Below are 13,857 nucleotides of genomic sequence, written 5' to 3'. Positions count from 1 at the left end.
TTAGTCCACACTTTACAACATTAGTGTTTTTTACACCTGTTAGGAGGAGCATTTCAGGAATAAGCACACTAAGGCCTTAGTACTTTTCTGCTTATCTTTATTTGTCAACCAAGATGAAGAGGGCAGGGAGTAAGGCACGTGGGCGTGGGCGTGGGCGCGGAGCAGGGAGAGGACGTGGTGATTCTGTGCCTGCTGCGGCCACCGGTGACTCGTCGTCACTCAGTTTCAGCAGGGAACAGTCCTTCATGCGCAGCTTTGTCGGAGAGCGCCGTGCACCGCTGCTGCGTGAAGATCAAATTGAAGCCGTTGTCGGGTGGATGGCAGCTAACGCCTCGGCATCGACTTCAGTTAGTGCCACATCCTCTCAGGCACAGAGCACTGGAGAGCAGCCATCTGTCTCTTCACCACCTGCCAAATTGGCTAGGCAGTCAGAGAGCCCAGGACAGGAGCCGTCTCTACTTCTGTTCTCTGAATCTCTTGGCTTGGAAACAGGGGGCCAGCCAAGCAGCATTGGAGAAATGGAAGAAGAGGCAGTGTGCAGTGATGCCCAACAGCTTTGTCTCTCTGACTCTGAAGAGGCTGGTGGGCCAGTGCCTGCGGTGACCACAGCGCAGTACGCATCTGATGATGAAACTCAGGTGCCGCTTTCTGGTGCGTACTGTGCTGCCGAGACTACCCAGGAGGAGCAGTTGGTGGCAGAGGGTAGTGGAGATGATGAGGTCCTTGACCCATCGTGGCGTGAGGAACAGGAAGGTGGTGGGAGCAGCTCAGAGGAAGAGATTCCCCTTACGGGCCAAAGAGGGAGAGGGAGGGGGAAGACTGCGGAGCCCGTAGCCTCCATTTTTGCACCCGTTAGGAGCCTGTCTCTTTCCAAAGCCAAAAAGGGCGCTCCCAAGACTTGCAGTGCCTGGTCCTTTTTTGACACAGTTGCAGATGACATTTGTTTTGTCAAATGCAAGCTGTGTCATCAGAAAGTCAAAAGAGGTAAAAGTGTCAGCAACCTCAATACCACAAATATGTGGAAACATGTGCGGACCAGGCACGCGGTGGAGTTACAGAAACACAGTGAAGACGTAGGCCAACCAACAGCGGCAGCTACCACCTCTTCATCTCGTGTTGCCTCTTCCTCCACTGTTGTCCAGAGACCTAGTGTAATTCCACCCACAGCACCACCTTCCCAGTCATCCTCACACTCCCAGTCTACTCTACAGCCATCAGTAGTACAGGCATGGGAGAAAAGGCGGGCATTCTCGGCCAACCACCCCCGAGCACAGGCTCTGAATGCAGGCATTGCCAAACTGTTGTCCCTGGAAATGCTCTCATTCAGGCTGGTGGAGACTGACAGCTTCCGTGACTTGATGGCATTGGCAGTCCCACAGTACAAGGTGCCCAGCCGCTTTTACTTCAGCAGGCAAGCTGTCCCTGCCCTGCACAGGCATGTTGAGGGAAACGTAAAACATGCGCTACTGAACGCCGTCAGTAGCAAGGTCCACCTCACCACCGATGCGTGGACCAGTCAGCATGGACAGAGGCGATACGTTTCCCTCACTGCCCATTGGGTTAATGTTGTTGAGCCAGGTACAGATCGTGCGAGTGGCGCAGGACGTGTCCTGCCCACTCCAAGGATTGCAGGAATCCAGTCTGTACGCATTGACTCCTCCTCATACACAAGTTCCTCAGAATCATCTCTGCAGGAGCCGTCACAGTCCACCTCCCGTGAACGTTTACCTATGACCGACATGAGCACAGCCGTGGCCAAACGTCAGCAGGCCGTCTTGAAACTAGTTTCATTGGGGAATCGAAGCCACACAGCGCAGGAGCTCTGGAATGCCATCAAGCAGGAGAGCGATGTGTGGTTACTGCCAGCGAATCTCCAGCCAGGCATGGTAGTGTGTGACAATGGCCGAAATCTGGTGGCAGCTTTGGACCTTGGCAACCTCACTCACATCCCATGTCTGGCACATGTGCTCAATTTGGTTGTGCAGAGTTTTCTGAGGGACTATCCGGATCTTGATGCACTGCTGCACAAGGTCCGCCTAGAGTGTGCTCACTTGCGGCGTTCCAGCTTGGCAAGATCCCGCATTGCTGCTCTGCAGTGCCGATTCCGCCTTCCGGAACACCGCATCATATGTGACCTACCTACCAGGTGGAATTCCACGTTACATATGTTGGAGCGGATGTGTGAGCAGCAGCAAGCAGTTATGGAGTACCAGCTGCATCAGGCGCAAAGAAGTCGCAGTCAGCGCCGATCAGACTTCACAACCACAGAGTGGGCCACTATGAAGGACGTCTGCCTGGTTTTGCGTCCTTTTGATTATTCCACGCGGATGGCAAGTGCAGATGATGCACTAGTCAGCCTGACTGTCCCCCTTATCTGCCTGCTTCAGCAAACTTTGCAAGGGTTAAGGGATGATGTTGTGGAAGAGGTGGAGGATGAGGAGTCACCTTTTCCATCAGCTTCTGGAGAGTCAGCGCCACGTGGTTCCTCACAAAGGGGTACGCAGGGGCCACTTTGTGAGGAGGATGAGGAGGAGTCAATGGAGGAGGAAGAGCTCCGTCCAGAGGAGGGAGCGACACAATTGTCCAGTGGTCAGTGTGTACAGCGAGGGTGGGGTGATGACGAGCGGGCAGAGATCATGTCTCAAGCAGGGGACAGTGTTTCTGGGCCAGTTTTCAGTCTGCAGCACATGGTGGATTTCATGCTGCAGTGCCTGAGAAACGACCGCCGCATCGACCACATTCTCAACATGCCTGATTATTGGGTGTTCACCCTCCTCGATCCTCGCTACCGGGACAACGTCCAAAACCTCATCCCAGCGTTGACCCGGGGGCGTAAAATGCGGGAGTACCACGACACACTGGTGAATTCCATCATCTTCTCCAGTCCAACTGAGAGGAGTGCTGCTAGTGCTTTACAAAGCAGCTCAGTGCGTCGAGGCAGTGGGGGAGGCTCTGCCCAAAGAGGGAGCCCAAGGCAAGCCCAGTATGGCACAACTGTGGCAAACTTTTGTGTGCCCGCCCCAAATGTCTACACCATCACCGGCGGCTCCAGTCAGCAGGAGGCAACGGTTCCGTCAGATGGTGACAGACTACATGGCTTGCCCTCTTACTGTACTCCCAGACGGCTCTTCCCCGTTCAAGTTTTGAGTCTCTAAGCTGGATACATGGCCACAGCTAAGCCAGTATGCATTGGAGGTGCTGGCTTGCCCTGCGGCTAGTGTCTTATCGGAACGTGTCTTTAGTGCCGCAGGTGGTGTACTAACAGACCGTCGCATGCGACTATCCTCCGATAACGTTGACCGGCTTACTTTCCTGAAAATGAACCAGGCCTGGATCTCGCAGGAATTTGCCACTCCTCTGCCTGATTAAGTAATTGGGTGTCATCCAGGTCTCCTGCTGTGTTCATCTTTCTACCACCTGAACTGCTATTCCTGGGCTTCAACACCGCCAGTTGCGGCTCAGAAGTGCAGGCTGCACAGTAAAAACATACGACCCAGTGTTATTGGGTTTCAGTAACGTCAGCTGATCCCCAGCTGTGTAGCAGGCAATGTGTCCTGCGACCGCCACGCTGGCACAACATCCTAAATGGAAGGGAACCTGTCTCCCCCCCCCGTCGTTTGTTACTGAAAGAGCCACCTTGTGCAGCAGTAATGCTGCACAAGGAAAAGGTAGCTCTTTTAGTTTAGCTCCTTGCACACGCAGAACTTAACACTTATAAAATGTGTTCACTGATACCGTTATACTGTCCCGGAGCTGGGACTTTCCTTCGTAATGTGACGCAGCACAGCCATCATTCCTACCCCCTTGCTGCCATGCGCTGCCTCCTCAGCATTGTTTTAAGCTGTCACGGAGCCTGCGCTGTTCTGTTATCCCTTGGCCATGCCCTATTTGCGCTGCCTGTCTTCTGACATAATTTGGTGTCAGGCTGGCTGCGCCTGTGCGGCCGCGCTGCCCGAGATCCCGCCTCGCAGTGTCTTCTGATTGAATCACACTGCGGGCCTGGGATCCATGGGCATGCGCAGTGCATATCTTCCCCTCAGGCTCTCGCTCATCTCCCTCCGCCTTCTTTAGACTGTGCGCCGTCAGCTGATCCCTAATAGCATGCCACGGCCGTGACACCGCACAATCTGAAGAAGAGGGAAAGAGGGGAGTGAGAGTCGAGGATATGCACTGTGCATGCCCATGGATCCAAGGCCCGCAGTGGGATTACGTTAGATGACACTGCGAGGTGGGATCTTGAGCAGCGTGGACGCACAGGCACTGACAGCCTGACACCAAATTATGTCAGAAGACAGGCAGCGCTAATTGGGCATGTCCAAGGGATAACAGAACAGCGCAGGCTCCGTGACAGCTTAAAACAACGCTGAGGAGGCAGCGCACGGCACCAAGGGGATAGGAATGACAGCTGTGCTGCGCCCCATTACGAAGGAAATTCGCACCTCCGGGACGGTTTTACGGTATAAGGGGACACATTTTTAGTGTTTACTTCTGTGTTTGCAAGGAGCATAATTAAAAGAGCAACCTTTTCCTTTTGCATCTTGCTGCACAAGATGTCTCTTTCAGCTACAAATGTCTTGGGGGGGGGGGGTTAAAGGTTCCCTTTCAACTTGCTCCAATCAGGCTTCGGCCTACACTCTGTTCCTCTGCTCCTCCTGCTGTCCCTGGGCTCTAACACCGCCAGTTGGTGCCTGGAAGTGCTGTCTGCACAGTCAACAGTCGCTCCTCTGTTATTGGGGTTCAGTAACGTCAGCTGATCCCCAGCTGTGTGTGCGGCAATACCTCCAATCTGCTCCTCCTGCTGTCCCTGGGCTCTAACACCGCCAGTTGGTGCCTGGAAGTGCTGTCTGCACAGTCAACAGTCCCTCCTCTGTTATTGGGGTTCAGTAACGTCAGCTGATCCCCAGCTGTGTGTGCGGCAATTCCTCCAATCTGCTCCTCCTGCTCTCCCTGGGCTCTAACACCGCCAGTTGGTGCCTGGAAGTGCTGTCTGCACAGTCAACAGTCCCTCCTCTGTTATTGGGGTTCAGTAACGTCAGCTGATCCCCAGCTGTGTGTGCGGCAATTCCTCCAATCTGCTCCTCCTGCTCTCCCTGGGCTCTAACACCGCCAGTTGGTGCCTGGAAGTGCTGTCTGCACAGTCAACAGTCCCTCCTCTGTTATTGGGGTTCAGTAACGTCAGCTGATCCCCAGCTGTGTGTGCGGCAATACCTCCAATCTGCTCCTCCTGCTCTCCCTGGGCTCCTACACCGCCAGTTGGTGCCTGGAAGTGCTGTCTGCACAGTCAACAGTCGCTCCTCTGTTATTGGGGTTCAGTAACGTCAGCTGATCCCCAGCTGTGTATCCGGCAACGTGTCATGCGACCGCCACGCTGGCACAACTAAAATGTAAGGGGACCTGTCCCCCCCCCCCCCCCTAGGCGTTTGTTACTGAAAGAGCCACCTTGTGCAGCACTAATACTGCACAAGGAAAAGGTCGCTCTTGAAAGTATGCTCCTTGCAAACGCTGAAGTACACACTCATGTAATGTGTCCCCTCACACCGTCCAACCGTCCTGGAGGTGGGACTTTCCTTTGTAATGTGACGCAGCACAGCTGTCATTGCTACCCCCTTGGCACCGTGCGCTGGCTCCTTAGCGTTGTTTGATGCCGTCATGGACCCTGCGCTGTTATGTTATCCCTTGGCCATGCACAGTTTGCGCTGCCCGTCCTCTGACATCATTTGTTGTCGTCCTGGCTGCGCCTGTGCGTCCACGCTGCCCGAAATCCCACCTCGCAGTGTTGTCTAATGTGATCCCACAGTGGGCCTGGTATCCATGGCCATGCGCAGTGCATATACTAGCCTCTCACTCCCCTTCTTCACGCTTCTTCAGACTAGGCGGCGTCAGCTGATCCCTTATAGCATGCCACGGCCGTGACGCCGCACAGTCTGAAGCAGCAGGAAGGAGGTGAGTGAGAGGCGATGATATGCACTGCGCATGCCCATGGATCCCTGGCCCGCAGTGGGATTACATTAGATGACACTGCAAGGTTGGATCTCGGGCAGCTTGGACGCACAGGCACTGCCAGCCTGACACCTAAATGATGTCAGAAGACGGGCACCGCTAACTGTGCATGGCCAAGGGATAACATTACAGCGCGGGCTCCATGACAGAACCAAACAACGTTGAGGAGGTGGCGCACGGCACCAAGGGGGTTGGAATGACGGCTGTGCTGTGTCACATTACAAAGGAAAGTCCCACTTCCAGGACGGTTTGACGGTATGAGGGGACACATTATATGAGTGTGTACTTCAGCGTTTGCAAGGAGCATAATTTTAGGAGCCACCATTTTCCATGTGCAGTATTACTGCTGTACAAGATGGCTCTTTCAGCAACAAATGCCTGGGGGGGGGGTTAAAGGTTCCCTTTCAAACGCAAACGCCACGCAGGCACATGAACTGAAATTGAAGGAAGCCTGCCCCCCACCCCCAGGTGTTTCTATGTATAACAGCCACCTTGTACAGCAGTAATGCTGCATTTGTACAAGGTGGCTGACTTTTTCTCCTTGCCCACGTGGAACTCAACACGTACAAAATGTGTCTCAGTAGAGACCATTACATTGTCCCTGAGGTGTGACTTTCCTTTTCAATGACACGCAGCACCCCCCTTGGTAGCGCTGCCCGTCTTCTGACATCATTGGTTGGCTGGCTGTGCCTGTGCGTCCGCCCTGCCCAACACAACGCCCCTCGTTGTCTCATTTATTTTGACAGCGAGGGTGTGATTGATTGGCATGTGCACTGCACATGTTCGCCTGTCTTAACTCCCCTCCTTCCGCCTTCTTCAGACTATGCGGCCTCATGGCCGCGGCATGCGATAAGGGATCAGCTGAGGCCACACAGTCTGAAGCAGGTGTAAGGACATGAGTGAGCGGCGAACATATTTACTGCACAAGGCCAGGAATTCCAGACCCGCAGTGTGAATTTTAGAAATCACACTGTGGGTGTGGGATTCATGGCCATCGCTAACCGCACCGGCCAACATGAAATGAGGTCAGAAGACGGGCAGCGCTCACAGGGCATTGCCAAGGGATAACACAAGAGCGCAGACTCCTGTACAGCAAATAACAACGCTCAGGAAGCAGCGCCCAGCACATAGGCATTATTTTTCGACACCTGTGCTGCGTGTCATTAAAAAGACACGTCACGCCTCCACTACAGTTCTACTGTACACTGGGCTAAATTGTGTACGTGTTTTATTCAGCGTGTGCAATGAGAAAAATTCATAGAGCAACCATTGACTTGTGCAGCATTAATGATGTACAAGGTGTGGCTCTTGTACTTTGTAACACCTGAGGGGGGGTAAAGGTGACCTTTGAAATTGGTTCTACTAGGCTTCGGCCTTCACTCTGCTCCTCCTGCTGACCCTGGGCTCTAACACCGCCAGTTTGAGCCCGGACATGCTAGCTGCACAGAGAAAAACACCAGCCAATGTGTTAGTGGGGTTCAGCAGCGTCAGCTGTTCCCCTGCTGTGTAGCCGGCATCGTGTCCAGCACAAGTCACGCTGGCACAACAGACCAAAAGCTGCCACCAGTGCAGGCTTCGGCCTACACTCTGCTCCTCTCCTCCTCCTGCTGACCCTGGGCTCTAACACCGCCAGTTTTTGCCCGGACATGCTAGCTGCACAGAGAAAAACACCAGCCAATGTGTTAGTGGGGTTCAGCAGCGTCAGCTGTTCCCCTGTTGTGTAGCCGGCATCGTGTCCAGCACAAGCCACGCTGGCACAACAGACCAAAAGCTGCCACCAGTGCAGGCTTTGGCCTACACTCTGCTCCTCTCCTCCTCCTGCTGACCCTGGGCTCTAACACCGCCAGTTTTTGCCCGGACGTGCTAGCTGTACAGAGATAAACACCAGCCAATGTGTTAGTGGGGTTCAGCAACGCCAGCTGTTCCCCTGCTGTGTAGCCGGCAACGTGACCTGCAAACGCCACGCAGGCACCTGAACTGAAATTAAAGGGACCCTGGCCCCCACCCCCAGGTGTTTTTATGTATAACAGCCACCTTGTACAGCAGTAATGCTGCATTTGTACAAGGTGGCTGACTTTTACTCCTTGCCCACGTGGAACTCAACACATACAAAATGTGTCTCAGTAGAGTCCATTACATTGTCCCTGAGGTGTGACTTTCCTTTTTAATGACACGCAGCACCCCCCTTGGTAGCGCTGCCCGTCTTCTGACATCATTGGTTGGCTGGCTGTGCCTGTGCGTCCGCCCTGCCTAACACAACGCCCCTCGTTGTCTCATTTATTTTGACAGCGAGGGTGTGATTGATGGGCATGTGCACTGCATATGTTCGCCTGTCATAACTCATCTCCTTCCGCCTTCTTCAGACTGTGCGGCCTCATGGCCGCGGCATGCGATAAGGGATCAGCTGAGGCCGCACAGTCTGAGGCAGGTGTAAGGACATGAGTGAGCGGCGAACATATTTACTGCACAAGGCCAGGAATTCCAGACCCGCAGTGTGAATTTTAGAAATCACACTGTGGGTGTGGGATTCATGGCCATCGCTAACCGCACCGGCCAACATGAAATGAGGTCAGAAGATTGGCAGCGCTCACAGTCACAGGGCGTTGCCAAGGGATAACACAAGAGCGCAGACTCCTGTACAGCAAATAACAACGCTCAGGAAGCAGCGCCCAGCACCAAGGCGTTATTTTTTGGACACCTGTGCTGCGTCTCATTAAAAAGACAAGTCACGCCTCCAATACAGTTCTACTGTACAATGGGCAAAATTTTGTACGTCTCTCATTCTGCGTGTGCAATGAGCAAAACTTAAAGAGCAACCTTTCACTTGTGGAGCATTACTGCTGCACAAGGTGTGGCTCTTCTACATTGTAACACCTGAGGGTGGGTTAAAGGTGACCTTTGAAATTGGTTCAATTAGGCTGCGGCCTACACTCTGCTCCTCTCCTCCTCCTGCTGACCCTGGGCTCTAACACCGCCAGTTGGGGCCCGGACGTGCTAGCTGCACAGAGAAAAACACCAGCCAATGTGTTAGTGGGGTTCAGCACCGCCAGCTGTTCCCCTGCTGTGTAGCCGGCATCGTGTCCAGCACAAGCCACGCTGGCACAACAGACCAAAAGCTGCCACCAGTGCAGGCTTCGGCCTACACTCTGCTCCTCTCCTCCTCCTCCTGCTGACCCTGGGTTCTAACACCGCCAGTTGGGGCCCGGATGTGCTAGCTGCACAGAGAAAAACACCAGCCAATGTGTTAGTGGGGTTCAGCACCGCCAGCTGTTCCCCTGCTGTGTAGCTGGCAATGTGACCTGCAAACGCCATGCAGGCACCTGAACTGAAATTAAAGGGACCCTGGCCCCCCCCCAAGGTGATTCTATGTATAACAGCCACCTTGTACAGCAGTAATGCTGCATTTGTACAAGGTGGCTGACTTTTACTCCTTGCCCACGTGGAACTCAACACGTACAAAATGTGTCACAGTAGAGACCATTACATTGTCCCTGAGGTGTGACTTTCCTTTTTAATGACACGCAGCACCCCCCTTGGTAGCGCTGCCCGTCTTCTGACATCATTGGTTGGCTGGCTGTGCCTGTGCGTCCGCCCTGCCCAACACAACGCCCCTTGTTGTCTCATTTATTTTGACAGCGAGGGTGTGATTGATGGGCATGTGCACTGCATATGTTCGCCTGTCTTAACTCATCTCCTTCCGCCTTCTTCAGACTGTGCGGCCTCATGGCCGCGGCATGCGATAAGGGATCAGCTGAGGCCGCACAGTCTGAGGCAGGTGTAAGGACATGAGTGAGCGGCGAACATATTTACTGCACAAGGCCAGGAATTCCAGACCCGCAGTGTGAATTTTAGAAATCACACTGTGGGTGTGGGATTCATGGCCATTGCTAACCGCACCGGCCAACATGAAATGAGGTCAGAAGATTGGCAGCGCTCACAGTCACAGGGCGTTGCCAAGGGATTACACAAGAGCACAGACTCCTGTACAGCAAATAACAACGCTCAGGAAGCAGCGCCCAGCACAAAGGCGTTATTTTTCGACACCTGTGCTGCGTGTCATTAAAAAGACAAGTCACGCCTACAATACAGTTCTACTGTACAATGGGCAAAATAGTGTACGTCTTTCATTCTGCGTGTGCAATGAGCAAAATGTAAAGAGCAACCTTTCACTTGTGTAGCATTACTGTTGCACAAGATGTGGCTCTTCTAAATTTAAACACCTGAGGGTGGGTTAAAGGTGACCTTTGAAATTGGTTCAATTAGGCTGCGGCCTACACTCTGCTCCTCTCCTCCTCCTGCTGACCCTGGGCTCTAACACCGCCAGTTGGGGCCCGGACGTGCTAGCTGCACAGAGAAAAACACCAGCCAATGTGTCAGTGGGGTTCAGCTACGCCAGCTGTTCCCCCGCTGTGTAGCCAGCAACGTGTCCTGCAAACGCAACGCAGACACAAAGCTGCCTCCAGTGCAGGCTTCGGCCTACACTCTGCTCCCGTCAGCTGTTTACGGGTACTGTCAAACTCACTGAGACACCTATGCGTTGCCCCGTCGTGTTGCGGTCGGGTTAGCCAACTCCAGGGTGCCTCCAGTTTAGGAGCTTCCTATGTGGGCTGCGTGAACTGGTAGTCAAGGCTGGTTCTGTAGTGCCAGTAGGCCCAGCTCCCCCTGTAGGACTGTTGGGGTTCGGTAACTGCGGCTGCCTCGCGGCCTAGCTGTTCTCTCCTCTCCTGTGGGCCTTGGGGTCCACCACCTGGTTCCAGCACCATCAGCTGGTTCCGGGCCGAGCCTTTGGCTTAGGTGCCTCCTCCTGGGTATCCGAGTTCTGCCAACGTCAGGCGGTCCTTGGTAGTGCTTTTAAGCGCGGGCACCTACAGCTTAGTAACCGGGTTCCAGCACCGTCAGCTGGTCCTCGGTCGTGCCATTGGCTCTTGCACACTGGGGAAACGCATCTGGGTTCCAGCACCGCCAGCTGGTTCTCGGCAGTGTTTTTGTCACAGGTACTCCCTCGTGGCAAACCTGGTTCCAGCACCGTCAGCTGTTTCCGGGTACTGTCAAACTCATTGAGACACCTATGCGTTGCCCCGTCGTGTTGCGGTCGGGTTAGCCAACTCCAGGGTGCCTCCAGTTTAGGAGCTTCCTATGTGGGCTGCGTGAACTGGTAGTCAAGGCTGGTTCTGTAGTGCCAGTAGGCCCAGCTCCCCCTGTAGGACTGTTGGGGTTCGGTAACTGCGGCTGCCTCGCGGCCTAGCTGTTCTCTCCTCTCCTGTGGGCCTTCGGGTCCACCACCTGGTTCCAGCACCGTCAGCTGGTTCCGGGCAGAGCCTTTGGCTTAGGTGCCTCCTCCTGGGTATCCGAGTTCTGCCATCGCCAGGCGGTCCTTGGTATTGCTTTTAAGCGCGGGCACCTACAGCTTAGTAACCGGGTTCCAGCATCGTCAGCTGGTCTTCAGTGCCATTGGCTCTTGCACACTGGGGCAACGCATCCGGGTTCCAGCACCGCCAGCTGGTTCCCGGCAGTGTTTTTGTCACGGGTACTCCCTCGTGCCCAGCCTGGTTCCAGCACCGTCAGCTGTTTCCGGGTACTGTCAAACTCACTTAGACACCTATGCGTTGCCCCGTCGTGTTGTGGTCGGGTTAGCCAACTCCAGGGTGCCTCCAGTTTAGGAGCTTCCTATGTGGGCTGCGTGAATTGGCAGTCAAGGCTGGTTCTGTAGTGCCAGTAGGCCCAGCTCCCCCTGTAGGACTGTTGGGGTTCGGTAACTGCGGCTGCCTCGCGGCCTAGCTGTTCTCTCCTCTCCTGTGGGCCTTCGGGTCCACCACCTGGTTCCAGCACCGTCAGCTGGTTCCGGGCAGAGCCTTTGGCTTAGGTGCCTCCTCCTGGGTATCCGAGTTCCGCCATCGCCAAGCGGTCCTTGGTAGTGCTTTTAAGCGCGGGCACCTACAGCTTAGTAACCGGGTTCCAGCACCGTCAGCTGGTCTTCGGTGCCATTGGCTCTTGCACACTGGGGCAACGCATCTGGGTTCCAGCACCGCCAGCTGGTTCTCGGCAGTGTTTTTGTCACAGGTACTCCCTCGTGCCAAACCTGGTTCCAGCACCGTCAGCTGTTTCCGGGTAGTGTCAAGCTCACTGAGACGCCTATGCGTTGCCCCGTCGTGGTGCGGTCGGGTTAGCCAACTCCAGGGTGCCTCCAGTTTAGGAGCTTCCTATGTGGGCTGCGTGAACTGGTAGTCAAGGCTGGTTCTGTAGTGCCAGTAGGCCCAGCTCCCCCTGTAGGACTGTTGGGGTTCGGTAACTGCGGCTGCCTCGCGGCCTAGCTGTTCTCTCCTCTCCTGTGGGCCTTGGGGTCCACCACCTGGTTCCAGCACCATCAGCTGGTTCCGGGCCGAGCCTTTGGCTTAGGTGCCTCCTCCTGGGTATCCGAGTTCCGCCAACGTCAGGCGGTCCTTGGTAGTGCTTTTAAGCGCGGGCACCTACAGCTTAGTAACCGGGTTCCAGCACCGTCAGCTGGTCCTCGGTCGTGCCATTGGCTCTTGCACACTGGGGCAACGCATCTGGGTTCCAGCACCGCCAGCTGGTTCTCGGCAGTGTTTTTGTCACAGGTACTCCCTCGTGGCAAACCTGGTTCCAGCACCGTCAGCTGTTTCCGGGTACTGTCAAACTCATTGAGACACCTATGCGTTGCCCCGTCGTGTTGCGGTCGGGTTAGCCAACTCCAGGGTGCCTCCAGTTTAGGAGCTTCCTATGTGGGCTGCGTGAACTGCTAGTCAAGGCTGGTTCTGTAGTGCCAGTAGGCCCAGCTCCCCCTGTAGGACTGTTGGGGTTCGGTAACTGCGGCTGCCTCGCGGCCTAGCTGTTCTCTCCTCTCCTGTGGGCCTTCGGGTCCACCACCTGGTTCCAGCACCGTCAGCTGGTTCCGGGCAGAGCCTTTGGCTTAGGTGCCTCCTCCTGGGTATCCGAGTTCTGCCATCGCCAGGCGGTCCTTGGTATTGCTTTTAAGCGCGGGCACCTACAGCTTAGTAACCGGGTTCCAGCATCGTCAGCTGGTCTTCGGTGCCATTGGCTCTTGCACACTGGGGCAACGCATCCGGGTTCCAGCACCGCCAGCTGGTTCCCGGCAGTGTTTTTGTCACGGGTACTCCCTCGTGCCCAGCCTGGTTCCAGCACCGTCAGCTGTTTCCGGGTACTGTCAAACTCACTTAGACACCTATGCGTTGCCCCGTCGTGTTGTGGTCGGGTTAGCCAACTCCAGGGTGCCTCCAGTTTAGGAGCTTCCTATGTGGGCTGCGTGAATTGGCAGTCAAGGCTGGTTCTGTAGTGCCAGTAGGCCCAGCTCCCCCTGTAGGACTGTTGGGGTTCGGTAACTGCGGCTGCCTCGCGGCCTAGCTGTTCTCTCCTCTCCTGTGGGCCTTCGGGTCCACCACCTGGTTCCAGCACCGTCAGCTGGTTCCGGGCAGAGCCTTTGGCTTAGGTGCCTCCTCCTGGGTATCCGAGTTCCGCCATCGCCAGGCGGTCCTTGGTAGTGCTTTTAAGCGCGGGCACCTACAGCTTAGTAACCGGGTTCCAGCACCGTCAGCTGGTCTTCGGTGCCATTGGCTCTTGCACACTGGGGCAACGCATCCGGGTTCCAGCACCGCCAGCTGGTTCCCGGCAGTGTTTTTGTCACGGGTACTCCCTCGTGCCCAGCCTGGTTCCAGCACCGTCAGCTGTTTCCGGGTACTGTCAAACTCACTGAGACACCTATGCGTTGCCCCGTCGTGTTGCGGTCGGGTTAGCCAACTCCAGGGTGCCTCCAGTTTAGGAGCTTCCTATGTGGGCTGCGTGAATTGGCAGTCAAGGCTGGTTCTGTAGTGCCAGTAGGCC

The sequence above is a fragment of the Ranitomeya imitator genome, chromosome 5, assembly GCF_032444005.1.
Source record: "Ranitomeya imitator isolate aRanImi1 chromosome 5, aRanImi1.pri, whole genome shotgun sequence".
NCBI lineage: Eukaryota > Metazoa > Chordata > Amphibia > Anura > Dendrobatidae > Ranitomeya > Ranitomeya imitator.
This window is presented reverse-complemented; position numbering follows the sequence as displayed.